Source organism: Danio rerio, chromosome 9 (assembly GCF_052040795.2).
Source record: "Danio rerio strain M-AB ecotype USA chromosome 9, GRCz13ab, whole genome shotgun sequence".
In the NCBI taxonomy this organism is placed as follows: Eukaryota; Metazoa; Chordata; class Actinopteri; order Cypriniformes; family Danionidae; genus Danio; species Danio rerio.
In genome coordinates this window covers 33,808,330-33,833,425 of record NC_141029.1, presented here as the reverse complement: position 1 = coordinate 33,833,425, position 25,096 = coordinate 33,808,330, and the positions used below count along the sequence as shown (strand labels likewise).

General features: G+C 34.7%; 1 protein-coding gene across 6 annotated transcripts in view; it reads left to right on the top strand.

Annotated features, from left to right (window-relative positions):
* fgf14 (fibroblast growth factor 14) overlaps nucleotides 1-25,096 on the top strand; it is a 216,247-nt gene that overhangs the window by 83,057 nt on the left and 108,094 nt on the right. Inside the window, exons 1-4 of one of the 6 annotated variants that reach the window (XM_087266396.1) lie at nucleotides 12,460-12,563; nucleotides 12,731-12,813; nucleotides 12,957-12,997; nucleotides 13,094-13,196. The exons of 2 other annotated variants lie outside the window; for them this stretch is intronic. The gene's annotated coding sequence lies outside the window, so the exon portion shown is untranslated. Of the gene's footprint in view, nucleotides 1-12,459; nucleotides 12,564-12,730; nucleotides 12,841-12,956; nucleotides 12,998-13,078; nucleotides 13,197-25,096 lie in introns of those variants that run through there. 3 more of the 6 variants (XM_087266395.1, XM_087266397.1, XM_087266398.1) reach the window with 3 other exon arrangements.

Here is a 25,096-nt window from a genome sequence, read left to right as displayed (position 1 = left end):
CCATCCATCCATGTAACTATTTATCCATCCATTCCACAATCCATGTATCCATCCATTCATCCATCCATCCATTAATCCATCCATCCGTCCATCCTCCTTCATTCATGCATCCTTACATCCATCCTTAGATCCATCCTCATATTCATCCATGGATTTATACATCCTTATATCCATCTGTGTATCCTTACATCTATCTTTTTATCCATCCATCCATACTTATATTGATTAGAGCTGAACAAAATATCATTTCAGCATTGACATTGCAATGTCTATCTGCAATAGTCACATCAAAGGATTAGATTATTTATCAAAGATTAAAAGATAAAGATATTATTAAATATTCTTTTTGATTATTATTTTTACAATGATATTTTACATTTTATTGTAAAATTTCTGTTCTTGAATACTTTTAGACTCCCTCAAAAACATAAAGAACTGTTTATTTATTTATTTTTGCTCGCTATTTATTACAATTTATGCAGATGCACTGCATAAAAAAAGTCTTGATTATCCCAGTCAATCTACATTGATGAAATCTTTCCAAATTGAGCGAATTATATTTATACTGCAATATATGTAACAGCAAAACTAAATATCTCAATGTCAGATTTTTCCAATATTGTGCAGCCGTAATATCCATCCATCCATCCATCCATCCATCCATCCATCCATCCATCCATCCATCCATCCATCCATCCATTCTTCCTTCCATCCATCCTTCCTTCCATCCATCCATCCATCCATTCTTCCTTCCATCCATCCTTCCTTCCATCCATCCATCCATCCATCCATCCATCCATCCATCCATCCATCCATCCATCCATCCATCCATCCATCCATCCATCCATCCATCCATCCATCCATCCATCCATCCATCCATCCATCCATCCATCCATCCTTACTTGGTAGTATTCAATAGAATCATCTGTAAATAAAATTTCTGCTGCTTCTGCACTGGTTACTGTCTATTGTAAAGATTGTAAAACTTGGCCTATAGTCCCTTTGGCTCTAATAATGAGTCTATAAATCTTGTCATTTGCCGGCGACAGAATGTACGTCGAGTAATTCTGTGACTTCACTGTGTAACGTCAGGAGACAGGGCCTAGTTCTATGGACCCTCCTCTAAATAGCTGCATTGTATGGAGCTATGTGGGCTGATTGTGCAGGCATTATCCTTTTGTTCTGCCCTAGTATGAAGCGGCTTATTTTCCAATGTGTTTCAAGTATTTAACCCAATTTTTTACTTCAGTATTCAGCACCCAGCGAGAAGGGCATAATGTAGATGAATGTTAGGAGAACTGTGCATCTCTGTGGGCATTTGTACTTGTTGGAGCTGTCCATGGTGCTGAAATTAAAAAGACGATGATAAAATAGGCTTTCTCAGTCCGATCTTGTTATATAAAATGTGTTTCTTGCACAGATACATTGTGTTTTTTATATTTAGATTAATGATTATATTTTTCAAATAAAGTCTTAATGGAATACGTTTACTTTTATAAAAATTTTAAATAAATGTTGGCGCCATCAGCCTAGTGGTTAAGTGCGCCGACATATAGCACCATAGTGCTCACGGCAACATTGTTTAATTCCCAGCTCGAGGTCCTTTGCTGACCCTTCACCTCTCTCTACTCCAAACTATAAATTCCTTTCAATTATCGGCACTATCCATTAAAATATTAAAAACCACTTAAAAATAGTTATAAAAAATAATAATTATAAATAAATCACATCAGTTTGATACTTCCGCTCAAAGGTTTGTGATCAGCAAGATTTAATTTTTTTTATGCTTTTAAAAGAAGACTATTCTGTAGTGCTCACCAAGGCTGCATTCATTTGTTTAAAAATACTGTAAAAACTGTACAATCTAAGAAATTTATATTACTATTTAAAATAAATGTTGTCTTATTGAATGTAGTTCACATTTTTATTTATTTTTGTCATGTACAGTTGAATTTTCAGCATCATTACTCAAGTCTTCAGTGTCACAAATATATCTTGATAGAGATATATTTGTTTTTGTATCCAGCCTGCCCTAGGTTCTCTCCATCTGTCAACAAACTTAATAGATGAATACTTATAGGGACAGTTTTCCCAAAAATTAAAATTCTGTCATCATTCACTCACCATTCACTTAAAAACAATAAAAAACCTAACAAAAACCAACCCACATTAAAAAAAACCTATTGTGTTTAAACACAAATGAAGATCTTTTGAAAAATGCTGGTAACTGGCACCCATTAGCCCCTTTTAAACATGCAGACTTTTCCGGAATGTTACCGGCAATCTTCTGGAAAGGCATCATGCGTGAACAGGCCCTTTTTGAAAATACCGGTAAATTAATTCCATCAATTTTCCGAAAAGAGAAGTTGTAACATTACCGGTAATTTCCTGGAATGTTGCTCTCTGTGAATGCAGACATGAGACGTCCACTCCAGCCAATCAAAACATTTAGACGCATTCACATCATTGCTGTTATGAAAATATTTTGTCTCCTGGAATTATAAGGTTCTATCTGCATTCTAAATGATTTAGAGATATTGAGCTTCAATGTTTTTACATTTCATATAGCATACAATTTGTGTGTAATAGTTCTCTTTCATACATTAACATGACAGAGACCCTAAATGTACTTTAAATGTAAATGATCAAAATTAAATTAAATTAAAATTGCAAATTGGGTATAAATAAACCAAATAAATTGCAGATAGAACCTAATAATTCTAAAGTCATTTTACATTTGGAATAAGGTTCTATCTGTCAGATCATTGACTGAAGCTTTACTTTTCAAAAAATCCAATAACAAAAAATATTAAATTTAAATAAATTTAAATATACATTGGTTTTGTAAAAATGTTAATGTTGAGAAAGTAAAATTCTGGTTTTCTATAACATTTATTAAATATTTTAGGATGAATATTAAGCATAAAGGCTGTGCTTAATATTTTGTCCAATGCAGATGTTAATTTTATGTAATTAATATGGTAATATGTATTGAACTATATGCTTTATATAATTTATTGAATTATATTTATTGAATTATATTTATTCAATTATATGCTTTTTATAATTTATTTAATTATATTTATTAAATTATATGCCATGTGAATAAAATAAGGCTTAAATGAAAGTCTTAAAATGTAAACAACTTATAAAAAAACATCCCATAATGTAAATAAGCTGTCAATTAATAATAATATGTGAATAACTCAATTTTGACAAAAATGTCAGATAGAACCTTATAATTCTAAGGTGACAATATGCCTTTGAATCCTTCTCCAGAGATATTTAGCTGCTGCCTGTTAGTCAGATAACATTTTTATGTTCTTTCTTATTATCAATTATAAAAAAAAAATGAACTATAAAATGCTTGTGTGAGATGCTGTGAGTTTACCTGCACACTCTGCGTTCAGTTGCGTGGCACACGTCCACATGAAGGAGCCGTCCTGTGAGTCAGATTTGAGTTACCGGTAGATTTTCGGTTTCAGATCACTGCAGCACACACTCAAATGTACATCATGTTTGAGCTCATTTCTGGTTAGTGATGTCAGAATTTACCGGTGTTTTAGAATGGATGTGTGAATGGTCTTTTCCAGAAATATTCTGGATTGCCTTGTCTGTGTGAACAGCACTTTAAAAAAATTTACCAGTGAAGTCATTCTGGTAATTTTCCGGATATTTACCCATATCACTGTATGCAAAGAGCTATTGACTTCCATGTTATTTTTTTCCCCATCAGCATTCTTCAAAATGTCTTATTTTGTGTTCATCAGAAGAAATTCTTAAGAGCACATAAGGGAGAATAAATGATGAGGTCATTTTGGGTGAACTGACCCTTTAATAATGATTAATTGATTTATTCATTTTCCTTCGGCTTGAACCGCACCCTTTAATAAAAATATTCAAATTCTTCAGGGTTCGGTTAAGTCGAACTGTTAAAATCCCAGCACTGCAGATATCTAGCCAAAATAGAGAGTTGCCCCACTGCTCTGTCCATAGTAGTCTGACCAGCTTGGCAGTGCCCTGTCCCAGCATCCCAGACCACTGCTAATCCCCATGAGTCCTGCAATACTCCTGAGGTCAGGCCCTTCCGGCTACTACTTTCAGCTTTCTCAGTCTGTCTCAGTGGCTTCTGCCTGTCATCAGCTCTCTGAAGCCCAGAGCTGCTGTATGCGTGGGGGAAGGGACTGAAGGGACACTGAGATATGAGAGTAGGTGGTATGACCAAAATCTCATATCACGCTATTTCTATTAGTCATTTTGCATCAATTTTATGGTATGGTATGTAACATATATATTTATAACAAATCAAACCATTTTTTTGGTCACTTGGCTATTTAAACCTATAAATGTGAGTCATCTGTCTCTCTGCTAATGTTATCCTGCAGAAATGCACCATCTTCAGTAGTCTGATTGACCCCAAGATATGTTAAAAGCCCAGTCCATGGGCCATTACACTCTAAAATCATCATGGTTTCAGTTAGCAGTACGGTTTATTGATTGATTGATTTGCATATTGGTTTAAGATATTGATAAAAAAAATTTAAGCCTTCAATCCCATGCATATCATATGTATTGTCATATTAAACCATGTTGGCAAATACAGTAGCTAGTAGGTACGGTTAAGTTGTAGCTTTACCACCAGATTTTAAATGTAAAAGTTTTAGTAAGTTTAATAGTTTGTCAAACCAATGTAATGGTAGTGTAATGCAGCTTTAAATAAAAACAAACAAACAAACAAACATTTAAATACATTTTAAATCTTTAAAAATGGGTAAAAATATCTCTTAATTAGCAGTTACGTGTATTTTGCAATTTAAGGTTGTTTTTCCTAAAATAACTCTAAATATATTATGAATTCTGTAAAATAGCTGAATTTTTTTTATTTCTTTTACCATGAGATACTGTACACTACTAAATACTAAAGCTATTTAGTTAAACTTTCATTCATCAATTGTTGTCATACAAGAGATAAAGGTCCCATAATGCAATTTAAAATTATTTAAAAAGTACTTTTTTGCAGTGTATTGTAGGTTCTACCCATTTCTAGCTAGTTTTTATTTTAGTTTTTATTTTAAATATTCTATTTACTATATAAATGTAATCACTTTTTAAATAAAAAAGGCAAATATATTACTGTAGTTGTAGCTTGACCACCAGACTATCTATTTAAAGGTTTTAGTAAATTGAATAATTTGTCAAAACAATGTTATACTAATAGTAATAGTAGTGTAATGCAGCTTTAAATAAAACAATCATTTAAATGCATTTTAAATCTTTAAAAATTAGTACAAATATTTCTTAATAAACAGTTACTTGTATTTTGCAGATAATGGTGATTTTCCTGAAGTAACTGTCTAAATATCTAATATATTCTGTAAAATAACTCAAATTTATACAATTTTTTTTTTTTTACCATTTACTGTAAATGTCCTCAGGCAATATATATCATTTAAACTACTAAATACTAAAGCCATCTTGGTAAACTTTCCTACATCAATCGTTGTCATGCAAGAGATAAAGGTCCTATAATGCAATTTGAAATCTTTAAAAAAAAGTTCTAAACATCTTGTTTCGACCTCTGTTTCCTGAAGAACTTTTTGACTCAGAGCTCCAACCTCTGTTTACAACTCTTACATTTCTGGCTAAGAAATGTATATTACTAAAATAGTCTACTTCTCAAATTCCAACTATGTGGATTTCTGCTGTAAGTCTTTCTTATTTTGGAAAAAATTAACCTACAGACAAATTCAGGAGACTTTAGGAACCTTAGGAAATGTTTCTTTTAAAGAGAGTTCTGGCTTCTTTTGTTTTGTTTAGATTTTTTTATTTATATATTTATTATAATTATTATAATATATATTTTTTAAACATACATTTGTACATTTTTATTTAATTGCCAGTGCTTGGATGATTTTTTTGTCTGATTGTCTTTGTTGTTTGTACTATTTAAAAATCCTTAACAAAAAAGAACTGAACACCTACTGTATGAAACACAGAGGAAATCAACAGTGTTTGGATATTTTTGCAGTGTTCTGTAGGTTTTACCCATTTATAAGCTAGTTTTCAATCATTTAAATCATACTGTGTATTATATAAATGTAGTGTAATCACTTTTTCATTTAAAAAATGTAGTATTCATTTGTAGAATCATCATTTTAACTTTTTGAAACAGGTCAAAATACATTAAATTGTCCTTTTTCCCTTTTATTTTAACATTACATACACACATTTTTAAAATATGCTTTCTGTTTCTTGAACTTAATCATTATGTACAAGGGACGCAGCCATTTGAATCTTTTTGGCTGGAGACTTCCAGTCTCATTCACTTCCATTCATTTTTAGACATTAAAAACAGCATGTTATGCTGCTTGATGCTGCAAACTGATATTCCCTTATTGTGTTATTCTATTTTGTCTGTATCACAAACACACTTGTTTGTAGAGTGAGCAGTTTGACCATTTTCTGCCGTTTATTATTTCTAGTCATTTCTCCCAACGGAAACTGTGTCGGAAGTTCTAAGACCATCGCAAAAATGAGCACACTTTCGCATTGAAGAATAGGGTTAATACTGTCTATTATATTTGTTGTATATTTGTTGATGTTTAGTTGAGAGAGAATATGCATTTGGCATATTTTATAATAACCTCAGTTAACACATCACAATTTAGCTTCACATTTCTCCATTTCATTACACCGAAAAGAACTCATCTGTTTTCAAAACACCTTCATGCTTATGACAAATACATACAAGCCACTACTATCAATTTTAGTGAGCATATAAAACCAATGGAGGCCCTTATACAGTACATTTACCAGCAGCATCACTGCTTCATAAAAAAAAGCCAACTGTTGATCAGCCTGATGATCAAAGCCACTCACTTTAGCTGCTAAGACGTTGAGAGCTTTTCTTTACAAAGACCTGTCCTGAATGCCGGCGCCATGATCTGACAGGTGCACGCTGGGAATGATGCGATGCCTCAATGTGGGCTCCAGCAGGTCAGTGGTTTCTCCGCTACCCACAGCAACACTTATCCTTCAGCCCACATGCATTGCAGCTCAGTGTGCCACCCACTTCAGAGGCCGCGGGTGCAGGTGGAGGCTTGATGGTCCCATGAGAGTCTTCTAGGAGGTTAAACGAGGTGACATCTTTCTCTCTCTTTAACCGTAGTACTCTGCTTGTGAAACCCTGAGCTCAGCTTATGATTTAATGCCCTATTCACTCCCCACTCCTTACTCCCCTTAGAACTCTGCCCTGCTAGTGCACTAAATCAGCATCTGGCGCCACATATCAGCCAGACCATTTTTATTTTTTTTGGATTTTTTTTTACCTGCAGAACGAGTCCCTATGGCGTGTTTTGCAGGATAACCCGCTCACTAGCTGAGCTTTGCTGGAGTACGCATTACTAAGGACGTGAGGCCGCGGGTGCCATACATCAAGCGGGCGCAGATAAAAGAGGCAGGTCTCTTAATGCCAGCCTCCTGAGGGTTGCAGCATGCGGAGAGAGCTGTCGTTAAGCAGATGGGCCGAGACCTGGAAGTGAACACCGCTTCCTTCATCTCCTTACAGTATCTTTAAAGGCCCCTGGGGTTTAATAGAGCAGTTGTTGAATAATTGAGGAAGCTCAATAAAGCCTAAGTTAATTTATTGTTTTTTTTTTTTTCATCTATTTTTTTTTTTGTTCTGCAGCGGACGTCTCTTAACCTCCTGCCGCCCGTCCCATCTTTGGCTCGGATTGCGGAGATGTATTGATTTGTTCATGGATGCTGAGTTCTGTTATATTTCAATGTGAATTACGATGAATGAAGCGGCTTAGAGAAGAGCGCTTATGAATCATTCTTCCTTCTCTGAATTCAGTTCATCCACTGCAGCCCGTCCTGGGATTATCATGGCCTTAAATCATATGCTTTGTTCTGTTGTGCCTTTTTTCTTTTACCCCCACCACCACTCCAGAGAAAAGTCTGAGTCATTTGCGGTCACTGTTTGACTTGATAAATGAACGTCCCTGTCTAGGTGCCAGACGGTTACAGGTTAGGTCTTGGGATTGACCTTAACTGTCGCCACACATACAGCTCATTCTTGCAAATTATATTATAGTTCCGTGTGGTCACCAGCAGGCATGCACAGAATATAGGGATAGTTCACACACACACACACACACACACACACACACACACACACACACACACACACACACACACACACACACACACACACACACACACACACACACACACACACAAAATTGTATAGTTTAATTACCTTCTTGATGGTCCAAAACTTCAGATATTTTGAAGAATGTTGTTGTTAATACAATGAAAGTCTGTGGGTTCCAAACAGCAATATACAGTCAAGCTGAATAGTGATAATTGATATGTACACTCAAGCCTGCAATTATTCATAATTCATATTCATTTTTAGACAACAATTTAACTTTTTTAAGTTTGTATATACAGTTGAAGTCAGAATTGTTAGCCCCCGTTTATTTTTTTCACCAATTTCTGTTTAACGGATAGAAGATTTTTTCAATACATTTCTAAACTTATTAGTTTTAATAACTCATTTCTAATAACTGATTTATTTTATCGTTGCCATGATGATATTAAATATTATTTTCCTAGATATTTTTCAGGACAATTTTATACAGCATAAAGTGACATTTAAAGGCCTAACTAGGTTAATTAAGTTAACTAGGCAGGTTAGGGTAATAAGGCAAGTTATTGTATAAGGGTGGTTTGTTCTTGTAAAAAAATAGCTTAAAGGGTCTAATAATTTTGACCTTAAAATGATTTTAAAAAAGTAAAAACTGCTTTTATTCTTGCCTATTAAACAAATAAGACTTTCTCTAGAAGAAAAAATATTATCAGACATACTGTGAAATTTCCTTGCTCTGTTAAACAGCAATTGAGAAATATTTAAAAAAGAAACAAAAATCTTAGGGGGTTTAATAATTCTGACTTCAACTTGTTTTAAACTCATGTAAAGCTTTATATTCTTGTTACAAGTTGCAATTACTTACCATAGTAAATTGTGCTAATTTTATAACAAATATGATATACTTAATATATGATGCAGTTGCCCTCAATTAACCTCAAATCCTAAACCTAACACTATAGTAAGTTCATGTTTTTCACTAATATTTACTCGGTACTTAAATGTACACATAAACTTTAACAAAAACACTGTATAATAAAGTAATGCTGTTCTGGTGAGCGGATGCTTGTTTTAATATATTTTCTTGTACAGTGATGTATTTTTTACTGAATGAGAAGACTAATAAACCTACTATAAGAAAAACAGACTGTAAAATCAAATAATGTGCCAATGGCTAAATGAGTTGCTTATTGTGATTTTGAATAATTGACTTGAGTATTTCTAAATGGGTAATGTTGACCTATAAAGGTGAATTAAGGTACTGCATTAATAATTACATTTAAATTGAGTCATTTACTTGATCCTTTTAGCCAATTCGATTTACAAACGAAGAAAGCAACAGAAGCATAGCAATATGAAACAACATTGTTAATAAATGCTACAACAAGTCCCATTAAATCTAACACAGTACTTATGACAAGTAATTGTGTTTCTGTTTTTTTTTTAAAAAAGATAGTCAGTTGATTTATACTGTACTGAACTGGACTATTTTTATAAACTGATACATCTTAATTAATTTCTGTTATAATCAACCGTATGATGCCTAAATGGATAGTTCACCCAAAACTGAAAGTTCTGCCATCATTTACCTGATCCAAACCTCTTTGCCTTTCTTTCTTCTGTTGAACTCAAAATAAGTTACATATAATAAGCTGGAAACCTGTAACTACTGACTTCCATAGTTTTTGGTTTTCCTTCTATGGAAGTCAATGGTTTCCTATTTTTAGCTTACTTGGAAAATCTTGAGTGTTCAACAGAATAAAAAAACTGTTTGGAACCACTTAAGGGTGAACAAATAGTGAATAAATTTTAATTTTGGGGTGGACTACCCGTTTTACCTGAAAAATGTATTTAATATCTTTACTTGTTCATTAATAAGAAATAACTTGTGGCTTGAATCTCAATTTGAAAAGAGGGCAGTTAATGTGTTCTGCTCATTATGGAGTGACAATCAGATCCTGCACTATTCCCACATCTCAGCTAGACATCCGCTCAAACAGCATGACAGTGGCCTGACACAGTTTTTTGGATTATTCACATCCGGAAAGGGTGGACTGGTGCCAGGGTGTATGTATGAATGGTTGGTGTTCAACGGTAAATGAAGTTCTAGCTAGTTTTATTGATGTAAAAAATAATAATTCCTGAAACGAAACCAAATGCAGGTCATGATGAATATTGAGTTTAAGATATTACTTTATTTTATGATATGATACAGAAAGTTGCAAAGTGATATTTAAAGTACTGTGAATGTATTTTTACATTTAATGTGTGATGTAATTTGAACTGAAACATAAAGACAGGGCGAGGGATATATTAGCTCCTCCCTCATTATAAAAAGCATTTCAAGTGGTTGAGCTCAAGTGCATGTAGCAAAAACGTCTTGAAGGTGACAGGACATGTCTGATACTACAGAGCATTTGATTGGTCAGAAGATTTGATGTGAAACTGAAGTATGAGGTGAGGTCAAAAAACTATTGATCCATTTAGGTGGAAGTGACAAGGTGCAAGCTTTGGCTAGCTATATTTTAATCCGAGTTGTGTTACTGTTTGGGAACACACTAGTTTATACTATAGATTATCATACTGATGCTAACATCTAAAAAGCATTATTTTAAATTCACAGGGCCACACACTTTTCCTAAATAAAATTCCCCGATTGGTTTTTAATCCCTCAATGTTCTTAAATGCGGTTGGAAAACACTGCATCATCACTGTCACTTAATTGGATCCTGGATGTCCAAAGCAAATTTAAGCTACTATAGTTTCTAATGTCAATATTTGATCACACATATCAGAATAAAAAGCAGATGTAGAAATATTAAATGGCAGTGAAGTGAAGATTGTTGGTTAAATGGAGAGTCTTGCACAGTGTGTTTTTATGAAGCACAGTTCACATAAAAATCACATTGAATTTTCATTATTTCCAAGAATTTGTGACCCTTTTTCTAAAGAAAAAAAAATGCAGTTCGTGTCTTATATTTGTCATTTAACTTCTTGGAATATTTGTTACTTAACTCTATTTACCATTTACAAGAAAGAAACAGACCTTTTCCAATGACTGCTTTATGTATCTTAAATGAGACTCTATACCTTTCAAAATGACTTTGTTTCACAAATAATGTTTACCCTGACAGAAACAGAACTGCAAAAAAATTTGATTATCAAATAATTTTCCCCCAATACTCTCTTTGTCTGCTTTTGAATAATCAAATAAGCAGCTTCTAAACCTTAGTTATGGTGTATTTATGTAATTTTGTATGTACTGTACAGGGCTTGACATTAACCTTTTTTATCACCAGCCACTTTGGCTAGATTTCCAACATTCCTAGCCACTCGCCATTTTCACCAGCCACATTTTTGTTGTTGGGAAAATATATTTTATATGGATAAATTTGACTTTGACATGCTAAAATTACTTGATTTATATTTTGTGTTATGTCCACATGCATTTAACTTTGTTGTGTTGTGTTGTGTATATGACCTTACTCAATGTGCATGAACAAATGTGTTGTGTAGCATTGGAATTAGTTTTATTTTCATGATTTTTCAGGGCTCAAAGGTAAGGATTTACTAAGTTTATCTGTGACCACACCAAAATGAAATAATTATTTCTTAGCCACAAATTTTAAATAATGTGTCAAAACACGCTGAATATAGCTTAATACATGCTTTTTTATTCAACAAACAATTTAATTTTTTATTTTATTTTCTTTTCTTTTACGTTTTAAATAATTATTGCCATGTAAAACAATGCATAAAGTGTGTTCTGACTAAAGGTCCCAGATCACCAGTTAACTAAACAGGGAGTTAATCTCCTGTTAAAGCAATCGTATGGTAAAAAAAAAAAAAACAATTAAACCATATTAACAAAAATAACTTTAATCAAAGAAAGCTGGTGGAAAATCATACCGTATGTGATATAATAAAAGGATCACATTAACATTAGGCCTGTTAATAATCTGTTCAAAGAATGGTGCTAGAAAAGTTAAAGCATTAACCGCTGCTGCTTACAAAAAAAAAAAAAAATATATATATATATATATATATATATATATATATATATATATATATATATATATATATTTATATTTATTTATTTATTTTTATCTAGAGCTCTTGAAAGTAGTCCTGTCTATTTTAAAGAGAACCGATCGCCCCAGTTGAGTTTCCAGGCACGGTTGCTTTGCGGAAGGAAATGGGAGCGCGCATGCTTCATAAACAGTCGGTCGCATTTTTAAATATTTTGACTGGCTTAAAGTTAAATCAAAATAAAGATTTTCTATTGAAAAACATTTTTTTTTTTCAAGTGCTTCGTCAATTGGTTTGTTTGGACTACCACACTCTTCTTCTCCACACTCTTCTTCTTGTGCAGGCCCAGATTGGTTAATCTGGAGGACCGGTAGAATTCCCGGTAGGCTGGTCTATTTTTTTGGCCACGAGGGCGGGTGTCCCTAGCTGCCTGCACAGACAGGAGTCGCACTTTTTTATTTAGTTATTTTATTCATTGTTTTACCATAGCCTCACTCTTTTTATTCATTATTTTATCAAACTGCACTTTTAAAATGTATTTTCTCGCAGCCTCATGAGCAGCCTGCAGTTAATGATGACTCCCCAGACAGCGGCACCTTGCTCAACAGCAAAATCAGTTGTTTAAGAGATTTGTGAGTGGCGAGAGATAAAAAAAATGGGTAATATAAAGCGTAAAGGTGCCTCTGTAAAGACCAGATTTTAAACAAAAAAGAAATCTCTGGAAAACGATGTGGCCAAATGTACTAAGCTGAGTACATTTTTTTGTTACAACCAGCGGCAGCAAGAGTAAAACACATGAAGAAGATGAAGCAGCCGGTAAGTTAACGTTAAGCTATATAGGAGCAGTGCAAAACAACGATGTCTGCAAACCAAAGTTCATGTTTATGTCTTGAATAGTTTCTTGTACTGTAGCTCTTCAGCAGCAGCAGCAGCCTCTAGTCCAGTCTACTAACAGTGATGAGCCAGGCCCTGTAACGTTACCAAGCACCAAAGAGCCCAACACACGAATAAGCAGGTAGGATTATCATTGAGTGCATATAAGAATTTGAAAAAGTAATATTAATGAATATTACAACTGCTAAATGAAAAATGCCCTGATACAATTAATGAAATCAGATGATTCTCTACATTTATTAAATCTAACTTGATCAGTAAACTAAAGATAGGGAAAAAAGATGAAGCCATCATTAGAAAGTAATACTGTGGTTTAAGAAGTCTGGCAGATAACAGTGCAATACTGGACTGGATATCTGTTAACAATTTTGCACAGAATACATATTCAGATATTGCAGGATAGGACATTTTGCTGTTTTAAAGAATAGTGTTAAAGATATACCCTTTAATGTTCTCATATTTATGGAAAATAGTTTAAGTTTTAAAGCAGCTGTTTATTTGAATAAGACATGACAGTGTCATTAGAAAATTCAATATATAATTTTACATACATTATATTTGTATTTATTGAATATTTTTTTCTTTTCAAAGTTTGAATATTTATGAGCACTAATTCTTACAGAAAATGTGATAATGTTCAGATAAATATTTACTGTGAAGCAACACTTAGACTACTGTATTTGCACTGAATTGGAAATGTCATGAACTAAAGTGGGCCAGTCTAAGACTTGAGACCTGATGTTGTGCGTCACTCAAAGTCACTTATTTGCATAATTTACGGCAAAAAAATACGCAAAATAGAGGTCTGGTTAAGATACATTAAAGAAGATGAAGAAGAAAAGCAGCTTTAGTGACATGTTTTCACCATGTCTATTACCTGTTTCACACTGGATATGTAAGCAAAGCAGTATCAGTGCAGGAGGCTTGGAGATACAAACAGAACAGAAGCATCACATGCCTGTTGTGCTTTCAGTCAGACAGCATTTGTCACACACAGCTGAATTGTGAATTATGTCAATTATGTACCACAAGTATTGAAGTTTCATCTTTCATCACTCACCCTAAAACTGTCTATAATAATGACTTTGTTAACCTTTGTCTCCTGCATTCCATCAAGAAACCTTTAACAACAAGCAATATGACATTTGTGTGCTTGCCCTGCAGACTCTAATTGCACATATGTCTTACTACCTGTAGTAAACATGCACCCTGACTTGATTTAAAAGAGATGAAATACTGTAGGTAAACAAAGTTTTTTGGTGCACAAAAGTGTTCTTGGAGCTTTGTTGAACCACTAAAATCACTTGAATTGTTTTGAGAATGCTTTTGGTTCCTTTTCTGGATTTCGAATGTCTCAGGAACATTGCTGTCTATGGAGGATAAACTCTTGGATTTTATCTTTAACGTCTTAATTTGTTTTTCTGAATATGAATGAAGGTCTCAAGGGATTGGAACCAGTGTTAATTTTGTCAGCAAAAATGGCTTGGCACAAACAGAAACTTGACAGGTCTGCTGGGTCAGTTATAGTAAATAACAAAAATTAATGTTGCTTTGTTTTTATTCTTTTTAGTCTTGTCTGTTTTTGTCAACAATAATGCACACTGTTCATTGATTAGATGAGTGGATCAAAGTGCGCACATTCATAGTTTTCAATCATGTTATTGGCACAGAGGACCAGTCAAGTCTCTGTCAGTCTATAGGCCACTAACGTTTCCATCTTTATATTTATAGAATAAACACTGATTGGAATGACATGAGGGTGAGTAACACCATTTTGAAGTTTAGGCTAACTGTAAAAACAGAAGACCTCACTTTTATGATTTTGCTGAAAACTGGTCTTTTTCTTGTTAATTCAAGTGTATGTTAATTTGAAAAATTAAAATGCTCTGTGGCTTTAATTCTGTGTGACTGGTGCAACACAAACAGGCACATTTTTCTCTATATTTCTTATTAAGTGCATTCCAGGAGGGTCTTAGTTGCCCAGGACTTTCCCTTTTCCTGTTACATCTTATCTAAGATTATTATGAAAAATTCACAGCAATCTGAAGGATCCTGTAACATCCGTGCTATTCAACTGTTCGTTAATACTGTCATGGTCTGAATGGGATATTGATGCAAAACTGAGGCTATTGTTATCCACACTGAGCAGTTGAGACATTTCTAGAAAAGGTTCAAAGTGGTTTGACAATCATTACTGTAGCACACGGAGCCAGGTAACCAATCAAAGCACAATTCAAAAATCAGGAGAAGGGGCTTGATTGAAAATAGAGGAAAGTGATGTACTGTAATTCACCCAAAAACTGTAAGTTCTGTGATTTACTCGCCCATTATTTGTTTCAAACCTGTTTGAGTTTCTTTCTTCTGTCAAACACAAAAGAAGATATTTTGAATAACACTTGAAACCAGTAACCATTGATTTCCTTACCCAAGTAGCAAAGAATTCTGGCCCAGATTTGGCATAAAGCTGGCACAGCAGGCATTCATCCGGCATTGGCATACAGTATGTGGGCCAAACATGGCCTGGATTTAGCAGAGGTGGTATCATCTTTAAGATGGAGATTTGGGCCAAATGTAAAATGTAATATTTGGCCCAGATGTTAAAAATTGATTTATGGGGCACATAAGTTTGGCCTGTCTTGAGCCACATTTAAAATACACTAAAATTATGTTTAATTCAAGAAATCTACCAATCAGGTCACTTTGAAAAAAAACATGGCCATAGTGTGCCTTAAGCGCAACACTTCATGAGTTTATCAATTTCAATGCAGTTGTGACACACCAACCTTTCTGGCCCAGTTATGAGTTATTAACTTGGCTGAGACTTGACCCAGATATGATCCATGTTTGGCCCTTGTTTGGATGCCAGACTTGGTTCAGTCATGTACCATAATTCATTGCAGTATGTGGGCAAAGCAAAACCTGATTGTGTGGGCCAGAATTAGGCCAGAGAGATTTTGCTATGTGGTTAGTATTTGTTTTTCCTACTATGGTAGTCAACGGTTAAAGGTTTTCAGCTTTCTTCAAAATATCTTCAACCGAAGGAAGAAACTCATAAAGGTTAATAATGATAATGAGTAGGCTAAGTTTTTATTTTTGGGTTATCTATCCCTAAACACAGCCATATCACCCTGCAGCCCAAGACCAGTTACTCACTGAAGCTAAGCAGGGCTGAGCCTGGTCAGTACCTGGATAGTAGACCACATGGGAAAACTAGGTTGCTGTTTGAAGTAGTGTTAGAGAGGCCAGCAGAGGGCGCTCAACCTGTGGCCTGTGAGAGTCCTAATGCCGTAGTAAAAGTGAAGGGGGCACTAAACTGTCAGTGGGCGCCGTCTTTCGGATAAGACGTTAATCTGAGGTCCTGACTCTGTGGTCATTAAAAATCCAATGGCACTTCTTATAAAGAGTAGGGGTGTAACCCCGGTGTCCTGGCCAAAGTCACTCAATCGGGCCTTACCCATTATGGCCTCTTAATCACTGTCTCTTCACTCCACCAATCGCTGGTGTGTGGTGAGCAGTTGTCCTGTGGCTGCCGTCGCATCTTTAAAGTTGATGCTGCACACTGGTGGTGGTGTGGAGTGACTCCCCTCATGATTGTGAAGCGATTTGGTATCCGGTGTATGACCATACACAATGAATGCGCTATATAAATACACATTACATTACATAAACAGACCAATTGAATCAGATTGATGAAAGAGGTGATACTATAATGTAAAATATGTGACAAAATAGGGAATTTTTGTTAACCATGAAAACTACTACGACACAAAGCACACTACAAAATCAAGAATTCATAAAAGACCCTTTTAATTATCATCAAAGCTTAACTGGGCCATTTTCATAACATTGCCTTGCTCCAGGGACTTCACACACAACGGTCCCCATGATAATTGCTGCTGTATTCAAACCTCGTCCATCTTATAAGCCCAAAACGCACTTACTATGGACCACACTCGATCACTTCATGTTTCTATAGGATGAAGTAGATGGCCTCTAATTGGTGTCCTCAGTACATTTACACTAATTCATTTATCAGACCCTTTTACCCAAACAGACAAATGAGTTACTCAGAGGGCTAGTGTGTGTCACAAAAATGGAAATGAAGCCAACGATAGCTCTCATTACGTCTTTGTAATTTGTGTCATAGGGTTTTGCTTACAGTAGAATAGTCAAAAGGCAGCCTCTCCTTACGTCAGCGCAATCTTGTCTGTTCGATCGTGCTGAGAAAGGATCTTGATCTCGCATGAGCTGTTTGATTGTGCATAGCCTGTCCTGGGTGTGATGAATTATCATTGTCTGTGGTTTGATACAGACTGGAGCCGTGGTTCTGTTATTACCCGCACCAGTGTGTATAATAATGGTGTCCACGAGGACATGTTAAAGCAGACAACCTTTGATCAGCTATATGGTGTAAACCGCATCAGACTGATGGATCAATAACTGCTAGGTTCTGCTGCAAGTCTCATTTGCCATCAAACTTTCTATGGGGATTGAATACTTGCTGGTGAACATTCAAACTACGTTTATGTGCCTTTATGTAGTTTTATGAAGAAACATGTTGTAAAAGATGCAGGACATTACAGATTAAAAAAAGAGTTTGGTTTGTCAATGCAGTGAGCATTGAGTAAAAAAAAATCCTCATTGATAATGATAATAATAATTGTTGTTGTTATTCATTATTATTTTTTATATTACAGGTTAATGTTGAATTTATGATTAAAACTTTTTTTAGTAATTTAAATATAAGACAACAGAAACTTTTGTTTCATTATTATGAAAAAAAAACATAATGAAATCATTAAATTTCAAGAGGTTAGTGTAAATTACAGGTCATATTCACACCATGTAATAAACAAACAAAAAAAAAATACACAGATTTTACACCACCTTTCTTTTACTTTTTTATTTTTAAATGAAATTAATAAATGTTTTCAACAAAGATTAATTAAATTCATTTGTGCATAAAAGTAAAATCCATTGCAATGTTTGTAATGGAAGCTTTAAATACTTAACTAACAGCAGTTTTTGCCCTAATATGTCCTGAATACCAAAGATTATGTTTGTTATTAACCATCTCATTTATCAAACCATCTCATTAATCAAACTCAATCTGACTCATTTATCTTTCTTTTGACTTATTTTGTTTCTGGTCAGACCAGATTTTAGTGTTAATGGGCTCTATTTTAAATTTTTAGATGCAAGGTCCAAAGTGCAGGGTGCAAAAGCATTAAGGGCGTGTCAGAATCCACTTTTGCTATTTTAAGGACGGAAAAATCAAATTCTGCGCCGCATGATCTAACAGGGTTGAGCTTATTCTCTTAATGATTTATAGGTGTGTTTTGACAATCAGAGTCTCATCTCTTATTCCATTTAAGTGTTAGTTGCGTCGCACCATGCCGCATTTGCTATTTACATGGCAGACTTTGTAAGTAGAAAAACTGAACACTTTACTAGTGAGAAAGCAGTTAAACAGAGCATCTGCAGCGCAAGAATGAGAGAATGAGCCTCCTCATTCTTTACTTTCACTTTCACTCTCGTTCGTGAATAAGTTCGTGTTGTACGCACAGACATCCATTAGCCTACATAATTAACTTTGTTTCAAGATTTGTTTCAAAACTAAAAGTTCAGTTCTAATTTCCAGCAAACAAATAAATGAACAATCATAATGTTATATCCAAATACACATGCTATGCCCCATATGGTCCAAAACCTAACAGGTGGAAAAATCTAAGCTTGTTTTTAATAAAACAAATACAAATATGCTTATAATAAATAATCTACCACTAATAATAACATTGTACAATAGCAAACTGTCATGAATAGACTGAAAAAGCCTCCTGAGATGAAGAAGGCATGGAGAGGCAGTGGTTTTTATAATTATAGAAAATAATCATTTTTGTAATATTTTATTTCTTAAATTATTTTTCATTTGTAAAGATATTTCTGTATTGCTGTACATCTTTTGTGTATAAAGCAATGTGTAAGTGAGGCGCACAACTAACGCGCATTGCGCTGGACTTTAGACCTGATCTCAGCAGTCTATTGTAGTTCCTCAAAATAGAAACAAGCCAACAATGCGCCCTAACACACCTCTCATCTAAACCGAAACACCCATGAGTCCAAAAAGTGGCGCCAATGGATTTGGTATTTAAACAACATGGCAGAAAACGGGAAAAATTTGGTCTGAATAGCAACAAGTCATAGAAACACGTCTTGCGCCTTATTTCGCCGGGTGTATGATAGGGCCCAATGTGTTTTGGATTCAGCAAAAAAGGGCATCATTTACATTGATCATCAATTACAATCAGCATTTTAACCTCAGAAAACCTGTGGTAATACTTTTAGAATATAGCTAGTGCTTTGTTGTGATGGTTAATTACAGCAATTCATTCATTTGAAATACACCATAATAAATTGAATAAATTATTCTTACTTTTTGAAGGATTTAAAGCAGAGGTGTCAAAGCTGGTTCCTAGAGGGCCGCTGCTCTGCACAGTTTAGTCCAATCCTAATTTAACACACCTGATCAAATCAATTAGGTCCTTCAGGTTTGCTTGGCTGCGTCTGAAACTGCCTACTACTCAGTAGGTACTGCATTTGAATTTAAACGTACTGCTTGACCTTTACAAAAGTTCTAAATAGCAGTTTGAATGGAACTCGTGGGGCTTTATGGGATAGCGAGGCTTGCATGGAATGCACACTTCAGAATCTTGCCGAAAGTAGTAAGTCATCTGGGTACTTCTCGGATACTGATTTTCGAATTCTATAAATTCGGACATGCTGCTATGTTTGCATACTGTTTTTAGTGTACTATATAGGGTCACACTTTATTTTGATGGTCTGTTAGTTGAATTTAAGTTGCATTGAATCTACATGCCAACTAATTCTTATCAGATTATAAGTAGAGTGTTAGGGTTAGGGTTAAGGTTAGTGTAAGTTGACATGTACTTGCAAAGTTTCTTATACTCAGTTGAATGTCTGTTGAAGGAGCAGTATCAGCAGAAATTAAGCAGTCGACTAATACTCAAATGGACCATCAAAATAAAGTGTTACCCTATATAGTATGGAAGTATGTAATTTTGCATCCCATGAAACCTGTTGAAGGTGTGTTGAAGCAGGGTTGGAACTAAACTGTGCAGAGCTGCGGCCCTCCAGGAACTGGCTTTGACACCTGTGATTTAAAGGAACACTGCATTTTACAAGTCACCAACAGTTAGAATGAGATGCTAATGGTCTAATCCGATTCAATTATTTATGCTGAGCTAAGCTAAAAGTGCTCCCGCCAGACCCGGAAATTGTCTTAATGAATTTAATAGTAAAACTCAACTGTTTAACTCAAGGGGACTTGTAAAGTGACTGACTTATAAAATTTCCCTGAAATGTGGAATGTTCCTTTAAGACTATAATGAAATAACTGTTCAGCTCAGTTTCATCTACATTTACTGTATATGTGGCTAAACAAATAAAACATTAAATAACTTGGAGGCTAACCTAACTAATAAGTAATTTGTCATTTAATTTAACAAACAATCGGAAGAGAAATGATAATTAATGATAATATTTTTGTTTTTAAGAATGTTTCAGGAATCCGGCCCAATACAAAGAGTGAGAGATTGAACCAAGAGATGTCTTCTAAGTGTTGATAACAACAGACTAATATTTAGATAGCTTTGGGTAGAATCTGCGCTTCTTGACAGCTTTCAGTTGCTTAGCCCTACTGTAACACTTTGGTTACTTTAATTGAATGTGCATTTTAAGACACGCACACACACAGATTGATCCATCCACTCTCTTATATCACTCTCCAGCTTATTTAGATCCTTATTGGCAGAATCCATCAGTGGATCTGACGCACTCATTCATTTAACTGTGTAAACTGTGCCAGAATGCTAAAAGTACAGAAACGGGGAGGTTTCCGGACAGATGCTTTTGTACAGTCGGCGATAATGCTACACCCCAATACAGGCGCACAGGAAAAAGGTGGTGGACAGATGGCTTTCTTGATTGCATTTTCTTTTGATCTATTACAACATTGCAGGAATCTTTAGGGTATTTAATCATCTGATGGTGGTTTGGTGCAATCCGTCCTGATTGAGTAATGCTAGCAGAAATATAGCAGCTAGATAGTCCCCAGTGGCTGTTTCCGGGCGTTTATTCAAAGGAGGTCAAGCCCACAGGACACATGCTTTTATATTATGGCGGTCTGAGTGGTGTGGAGGTTTAAAGGGCCTCGATCGTCCTAGAGCCATATTGCCTCTGCCTGACTGATCTGGTCATGATAAGATTAATCTTTAATGAGTAAAATCTCACAGGAGATGTTTTCTCTGTGACTGCAGCTCTGCGAAAAAAAAACAATTTCTGAACAAAAGCAGCATTTACATGAGTTTCTAAAAGAGGGGAAACTATAGATTGCTTACTAATTAGAAGACAAAATAATGTCAAATTTGTATTTTCTTTTGTTAGCTGTTGTATTGCTCTTCAGTGTTTGAACTTTCAGCTGTGAAAATTAAACCACATTTAACTGAATTAAACTGGGTTCAACTCTGAAAATTGGACTGACACATTTTCAATTTACTAGAACTTCTATGTTAATCTGCTTTGACACAATCTACATTTGAAATATTACAAACTTTTTAAATCTCTGGTCATTTAACACAATAGCATTATAAATGTGTACATTTATTTATGTAACCATATTGATAATTGTAAAAATGCATCATCACAGTCAGAAAAAAAGGGTCCAATCAATGTGTTGTACTATTAATAATGATAAAACTATAAAAAAAAATAACAACACATTTTATTTTTAATGCATTTTTCTTAAAATAAAGGGCACTATAAATAAAATGTGTTGTTATGAATGAGCTTAAAGCCTATTGTCAATCTGGTAACTCTATATCTATAACAAAAACAGCCACAGTGTGTTCAGAGGAGAAAATTACAAACTTCTGAAAGGTATAATAAATGATTTGATGGGTGTTTTGAGCAGAAAGTTTACAGACACACTCTGTACACAAGAAACATATCTTAAATCTTGACAAAGGGGTAAAATAGGTGCCCTTTAATCAATTTGTGTTGTAACAACATAAAGGAATTGTGTGGAACCCAGCAGTGTATATTTATTTATTTAACCATATTTATAATTGTAAAAATGCATCATCACAGTCAAAAAAGGGTCCAATTAATGTGTTGTCCTATTTATAATGATAAAACTATAAAAAAAAAATAACAACACATTTTATTTATAATGCATTTTTTTTAAATAAAGCACATTATAAATAAAATGTGTTGTTATTGATGAGCTTGAAGCCTATTGTCAATCTGGCAACCCACATGAACATCAAAATCTGAGTAGGAAAGCCTCTAAACTAAGGACTAAAAACAACTCTTTACATTCAAATTTTTTTTTGCTGCTTGTTAAAACTACTTTTAAAATTAAGTTGTAAAAAATGAGTAAAAATGAAACAAAACAATTCTTAAAGGTCCAATGAAATTGAAATTAAAAGTTTTTTAGATGTTAGTATCAATATTAATAGTTTTGAAGATATCTATAAGCTAGTGTGCTACAAAACAGTGACAAAATTAGCGTTTAGAAGATATAAAACTGACATAAACATGTAAAACTTGCAGTTTGTCACGCTTAAATGGATGAACAGTTTTATTCACGTCAACCCATACTACAGTTTCTCATCACATCATAACCAATTAAATGCTCTCTAGTATCTGATATACCCCACCACCCTTCTCGTTTCCTTCTCATTCTATGCACTTGAGCTCAACCTCTCACAGAGCAGAGCGGCGATAAAACGAAACACTATTGGTTGTTTTTTTAAAAGGGAAGGAGCTATGTCCCACCCTTTCTTCGTGTTCTGGTTGAAATTACAACAAACATCAAATAAAAATGCACATTTCAAAGCACATCACGCTACCTTTTTGGGACAACTTAATCGATTTATGTTCAATCAACTTAAGATTAAGTTTACTTAAAGGGCACCTATGATGAACTCACCTTTTGTTAGCTGGTTGGACAGAACTGTGTGTAGGTATAGTGTGTCCACAGTCATATTGGGTGAAAAAAGACATTAAGTCTCTTTTTTAAATTTCTTGACGTTAAAAAAGGATCCAAATCCCTTCCATTTTGAGGCCTGCAGCAACGAGATGTACGAGTGCGGTTTCCTGACCACCAAATTTATTAACAGCCGCTTATTAAAATGTTTCCTTAGTAATGTGTATAATCATATCAAAAAGACAAGAAATGCTCAAAGCAACTAAAAAATCTGTTGAGCTCACTGTGATCATCAATCTTCATCAAATGTGATCAAGAATGAGTTTTACAAGTTTAAAACATTTTTGAAACAGTGCAGGTTTGTAATGAATTACAGCGATTTTACCATCTTCAGCACCACAGTCGCATGTCAGTACATTTTTAAAAAAAAAGATGCTTCAATCCCGGTTTGTGGATGTTAAATCAGGTTTATTTTGTATATTAACATAACAGATCCATACATTATTACTGTACCCATACACCATTCATTATTATCCATACAGCAGTCGATATTAACGTGTATCCTGTCACATTTTTGTGCAAAAACAGTGCAAAGTTATGTGTGTGTGTGTCTGTGTGAACTGTGTAACGACATTGTGTGTGACTCATTGTTGCAGAAAGGCTTGAAGTAACTCCACAACAAATACATCAAATAATCATTGGAAAAGTTCATACTGTAGTATTTCTCACAAACATTATTTGAGATCTGCTACCTTCATTTGTGTCACTCTTATGTCTATCTGACACAGCCAAGACTGAGCTTGAGGGACACTCTGATAGCCAAGTAGGAACGGTGGGCAGGGAGAGCTAGCAATAAATGCACAGACAACAGAAATGGCTACATCGTGTTTAGAGCAGAAAATACCAACATTCTGAAAGGTATAATAAATAGTCTAAAGGGGTAAAATAGGTGCCCTTCAATCAATTTGTGTTATGACAACATAAAGAAATTGTGTGAAACTTGGCATGTTTTACAGTGTTTGATATTTTGAATTTGGACTTCAGTACACAGTACAATGCATTCATCACTTTTAAACAACCAATAAATAGGTCAACATCTAATTGACAAGATAATTGACTTAAGTTTTGTAAAAAAATTTAAATAAAGTTTCATTGTTTGTTTCTTTGTAATTGTAAAAATTTACTAGCAATCTTTGAGTGAAAATTATTTCTAGATGTAAAACTCAACACAAAGGCCTCCCACCAAAGAGAAATGAATTCAAACCGTCCCCCTATCCCTTTTACTTTTTTACTCTGCTTGGCAGCTTTCTGCATGAGTGAGTGTTAAATTGACTGTGTTAGTATTTTTTAGTCAACCTTTTAGAATGGCTTTGATCACACATAGTAGATAAAGCTGGTCATAAATAGCAGGGTTCTAGGAATAGCAGCCTGAAGTTTACAGCATTTGACCTTTACTAATGCATTATGGGTAAACTGAGCGAATGCTAGCAGGCATCTAGAGTACAGACGCCCCACTGGAGGCTGGCATTACTGTGAAGATTGCATGTGAGCACTGTGCCTGCATACGTGTGTTTGAGCTTGTTGACGCAGTATGGATGCACCTGTGGAGTGATATGGTCATAAACTGTGTCTTTAGGGAGCTTGCAGGCTGTTACCTAACAACGGTGGTGTCCCACTGCATCCAGACTTTCACCTTTATCTTTGAAAAGGACGAGAGAGATAGAAAGAAGAGAGAGAGAGAGAGTGGGCGGAGGAGAGTCAGGCAGGGGAACGTGTTGAGAATAAGTAAACTGGGGATTCCCAGATCTGTTGGCGTCTGTCGCTCACACTCAGACTTCTGTCTGATCGCTCTAGAACTGCTGGAGACATGAGAGACGCTTTCAGACAAACTCTCCTCAACAGTAAATCAAACAGATTTTTTGATTTGGTGTTTTGGTTTTAGCTTGCTTGTAGATGTTAAAGTAAAAAATATATAAAAGACCACTTGAAAATGTTTTGAATAAAATGTTTCTAGT